Source organism: Schistocerca piceifrons, unplaced genomic scaffold (genome assembly GCF_021461385.2).
Source record: "Schistocerca piceifrons isolate TAMUIC-IGC-003096 unplaced genomic scaffold, iqSchPice1.1 HiC_scaffold_943, whole genome shotgun sequence".
In the NCBI taxonomy this organism is placed as follows: Eukaryota; Metazoa; Arthropoda; class Insecta; order Orthoptera; family Acrididae; genus Schistocerca; species Schistocerca piceifrons.
Window position 1 is genome coordinate 2,447,501 of NW_025729216.1, and position 5,000 is coordinate 2,452,500.

General features: G+C 62.5%; 1 pseudogene; it reads left to right on the forward strand.

The window, feature by feature from the left end:
• Positions 1-5,000, forward strand: part of LOC124772612 — a 7,964-nt pseudogene that overhangs the window by 794 nt on the left and 2,170 nt on the right.

Consider the following 5,000-nt stretch of genomic DNA (forward strand, 5'->3'; position numbering starts at 1 on the left):
GCGGTTCTTCCCGGATGACGGACCTACCTGGCCCGGCCCCGGACCCGCGCCGCTGTTGGCTCGGGATGCTCTCGGGCGGAATAATCGCTCCCGTCAGCGGCGCTTCAGCTTTGGACAATTTCACGACCCGTCTTGAAACACGGACCAAGGAGTCTAACATGTGCGCGAGTCATTGGGCTGTACGAAACCTAAAGGCGTAATGAAAGTGAAGGTCTCGCCTTGCGCGGGCCGAGGGAGGATGGGGCTTCCCCGCCCTTCACGGGGCGGCGGCCTCCGCACTCCCGGGGCGTCTCGTCCTCATTGCGAGGTGAGGCGCACCTAGAGCGTACACGTTGGGACCCGAAAGATGGTGAACTATGCCTGGCCAGGACGAAGTCAGGGGAAACCCTGATGGAGGTCCGTAGCGATTCTGACGTGCAAATCGATCGTCGGAGCTGGGTATAGGGGCGAAAGACTAATCGAACCATCTAGTAGCTGGTTCCTTCCGAAGTTTCCCTCAGGATAGCTGGTGCTCGTACGAGTCTCATCCGGTATAGCGAATGATTAGAGGCCTTGGGGCCGAAACGACCTCAACCTATTCTCAAACTTTAAATGGGTGAGATCTCCGGCTTGCTTGATATGCTGAAGCCGCGAGCAAACGACTCGGATCGGAGTGCCAAGTGGGCCACTTTTGGTAAGCAGAACTGGCGCTGTGGGATGAACCAAACGCCGAGTTAAGGCGCCCGAATCGACGCTCATGGGAAACCATGAAAGGCGTTGGTTGCTTAAGACAGCAGGACGGTGGCCATGGAAGTCGGAATCCGCTAAGGAGTGTGTAACAACTCACCTGCCGAAGCAACTAGCCCTGAAAATGGATGGCGCTGAAGCGTCGTGCCTATACTCGGCCGTCAGTCTGGCAGTCATGGCCGGTCCTTGCGGCCGGCCGCGAAGCCCTGACGAGTAGGAGGGTCGCGGCGGTGGGCGCAGAAGGGTCTGGGCGTGAGCCTGCCTGGAGCCGCCGTCGGTGCAGATCTTGGTGGTAGTAGCAAATACTCCAGCGAGGCCCTGGAGGGCTGACGCGGAGAAGGGTTTCGTGTGAACAGCCGTTGCACACGAGTCAGTCGATCCTAAGCCCTAGGAGAAATCCGATGTTGATGGGGGCCGTCATAGCATGATGCGCTTTGTGCTGGCCCCCGTTGGGCGAAAGGGAATCCGGTTCCTATTCCGGAACCCGGCAGCGGAACCGATACAAGTCGGGCCCCTCTTTTAGAGATGCTCGTCGGGGTAACCCAAAAGGACCCGGAGACGCCGTCGGGAGATCGGGGAAGAGTTTTCTTTTCTGCATGAGCGTTCGAGTTCCCTGGAATCCTCTAGCAGGGAGATAGGGTTTGGAACGCGAAGAGCACCGCAGTTGCGGCGGTGTCCCGATCTTCCCCTCGGACCTTGAAAATCCGGGAGAGGGCCACGTGGAGGTGTCGCGCCGGTTCGTACCCATATCCGCAGCAGGTCTCCAAGGTGAAGAGCCTCTAGTCGATAGAATAATGTAGGTAAGGGAAGTCGGCAAATTGGATCCGTAACTTCGGGATAAGGATTGGCTCTGAGGATCGGGGCGTGTCGGGCTTGGTCGGGAAGTGGGTCAGCGCTAACGTGCCGGGCCTGGGCGAGGTGAGTGCCGTAGGGGTGCCGGTAAGTGCGGGCGTTTAGCGCGGGCGTGGTCTGCTCTCGCCGTTGGTCGGCCTCGTGCTGGCCGGCGGTGCAGGATGCGCGCGCCTGCGCGGCGTTCGCGCCCCGGTGCTTCAACCTGCGTGCAGGATCCGAGCTCGGTCCCGTGCCTTGGCCTCCCACGGATCTTCCTTGCTGCGAGGCCGCGTCCGCCTTAGCGTGCTCCTCCGGGGGCGCGCGGGTGCGCGGATTCTCTTCGGCCGCCATTCAACGATCAACTCAGAACTGGCACGGACTGGGGGAATCCGACTGTCTAATTAAAACAAAGCATTGCGATGGCCCTAGCGGGTGTTGACGCAATGTGATTTCTGCCCAGTGCTCTGAATGTCAACGTGAAGAAATTCAAGCAAGCGCGGGTACACGGCGGGAGTAACTATGACTCTCTTAAGGTGGCCAAGTGGCGGCGGTGTGGCTGCATCCGGACTTGGCTTTTCGAAGTGCGGTCTTGATGTAGTCGTGCTGCTGCTGCGAGGTGCCTTCCTTGGGTTATAGTTACAGGGAGAGTGATGCGCAATACATGGGCCTAGCCCTCTTAGCCTCTCCTCTCCTGCGGTCTTCTCCCCTTCTCGTGGGCCCGCTGATTTTCGCAGAGTGGAAGACCGCACCAGGGGCTTGGGGGGGTTACCAGCCCCCCCTCGCATTATCCCTTTATAGTTGGGGGCAGCCGACAAGAAACAAGAGATGGTGGCCCTTCCGCTGAAGGTGCCACCCCAGCTACCCCAGCACCTATCCGGCCAACCGGCCGTAACGAAAATGCGATAGTTTGTGTAGCTCCCTTTGCTTGCAGTGAGTGCCACCGCACTTTTACCACGAAGAACGGTCTCGGGGTCCATCGCCGCCGCCAACACCCTGCGGCCGCCAACGCTGAGATCGTGACGGAGAGGCATCGCGCGAGGTGGACGGAGGAAGAAGTCCTGTCGCTCGCCAAGGCAGAGGCCGAACTGTTCCTTGAGAGGGACGCCCGGTTCTTCTTTGTTAATCAAGAACTCATCAGGATGTTCCCCGACCGAACGCTCGAGGCAATCAAGTGCCGACGGCGGCAAGCTGCCCACAAGCAGCTTGTCCGCCAATTCATGGAGGCGCTTGAGATCGGTCGGGGGGAAGAGCCGGCGTCCCGCCGGGGAGCAGCGAGCTCGCTGCCTGACGCGGGCGAGGCCGCTGCGCCGCCCGTCGACGCAGCCGAGGACTTCGCGGCCGACACCACCGGGCCGCCGTCGGAGGGGCCGACTGACGCCGCCATCTGGGAGCATCTGGCGGGGCTGCCTGCTTCCGCCCAGCGTTTCTCTGCCCTGGATCGAGTCATTGGTCTGGGGCGGGGCACGCCGCCCGATGTCATCCTGGGCATGCTCCCGGATGCCCTTGCGTCGGTCGGGTCCAGGGGGGAGAGGTTGATCACCAGGACACAGCGGCCGCGCCAATCATCCAAGCGGCCGCCTGCCGCCCCGCCGCTGCAGAAGCGCAAGCGGCGCCGCTGGGAGTACGCGCGGACACAGGACGCCTTCCGTAGGTCGCGTGCACGTTGCGTGCGCGGCCTGCTGGACGGCACCCTGCTGCAGCCGCCACCCGACATCCCCGGTCTGCTGGACTTCTGGGCGGACCTCTTCACGAAGAAGCCGATCTCCACCGCTGGCTTCATCCGTGACCGCCTTCTCCCGCACTCGGAGCCTGTCGCTCCCGAGTGCCTATGGGGGCCGGTCACACGTGAGGAGGTCGCTGCTGCCTTGCCGCCCAGGGGATCGGCAGCCGGGCCGGACGGCCTGACTCCAGCGGAGCTGCGGCGCCTGCCGCATGAAGTCCTGGTGAAACTCTTGAACCTCTTCCTCCTGGCCCGCGCCCTTCCCGAGCGTCTGCTTCGCGCCCGGACGTCACTTCTCCCCAAAACGGCTGCACCAACATCCCCCGCTGACTTTCGCCCCATTACGGTCTGCTCGGTGTTGGCGCGGACCTTTCACAAGGTTCTCGCGTCACGCCTGATGCGTGCATGTGCTGTGGACGAACGTCAGCGGGCATTCATCCCCCGGGATGGGATGTTGGAAAACACCTTCATCTTGGACACTGCTCTCACCGACGCAGTCCGCTCCTGTCGCTCTGTTTTTGTGGCATCGATCGACGTCTCTAAAGCGTTCGATTCGGTGGACCATGCTGCCCTCCGCCCCGTGCTGAGGGCTCATGGCCTGCCGGATTGCTTTATTGAGTACGTCGAAAGGTGTTACGAGGGTAGCACGACAGTGATAGCGGGCGGCGCCGACGTGGGCGTGCCCCTGCAGCCGGCTAGGGGTGTGCGTCAGGGTGACCCCCTCTCCCCCCTCCTTTTCAATTTTGCGGTGGACTATGTTTTGAGTCAACTTCCCTCCCACATCGGAGCTCGGATCCTTGGTCGCAGAGTTAACGCTGCGGCCTTCGCAGATGACGTCCTGCTTTTTGCATCGACCGCGAGGGGATTGCAGTCCCTCATCGACGCAGCCGTCGCAGCCCTCGCCCATCTGGGGCTGCAGATCAACGCCCGGAAGTGTTTCACCCTCGCCTTAGTCGCGTCTGGGCGCGACAAGAAGGTGAAGGTCGACGCCGACGTTACCTTCAAAGCGGGCAACGCCACCGTGCCCGCCCTACGTGTGGGTGAAACCTTCCGGTACCTGGGACTGCAATTCTCCACCGCCGGTCGCTGCGTTTTCAACCCACGACGCCACCTGGTGGAGCAGCTGGACGTCATCTCCCGAGCTCCGCTCAAGCCGCAACAGCGCCTCCACGCCCTCACCACCGTACTTCTGCCTGGCCTGTACCATGGGCTGGCCCTCAGCCGCACCCGAGTGGGTGCGTTGAAAGCGGCAGATGTGACCATCCGTGCCGCCGTCAGGAGATGGTTCCGCCTTCCGGCGGACACTCCCCTGGGCTACTTCCACGCTCCTGTAGCCCAGGGAGGCCTCGGCATCCCATCATGCCGATGGATGGGGCCAACACTTCGCCGGTCCCGTCTCCTGGCGCTGAAGAGGATTGGGCCAGCCGCCGACGGTGCAGGCCGGGACGAGGTGCAGCGTGAGATTGAGGTGCTGGAGCGGCATCTTATGTGGGAGGGCCACCTCCTCAAATCGTCGACGCAGGTTGGAGAGATGTGGGCCGCGCGCCTGCACGTTGCCTTTGACGGTGCGGCGCTGTCATCTTCCGCCGCCGTCAAGGGGCAACACCAGTGGGTCGCTGACACCAGTCGCCTGCTATCTGGGCGTAACTTCATCGACGCTCTCCGCGCCCGCATCAACGCCTTCCCCACGAAGGCACGGCGCAGTCGCGGGCGGGAGGCGGAC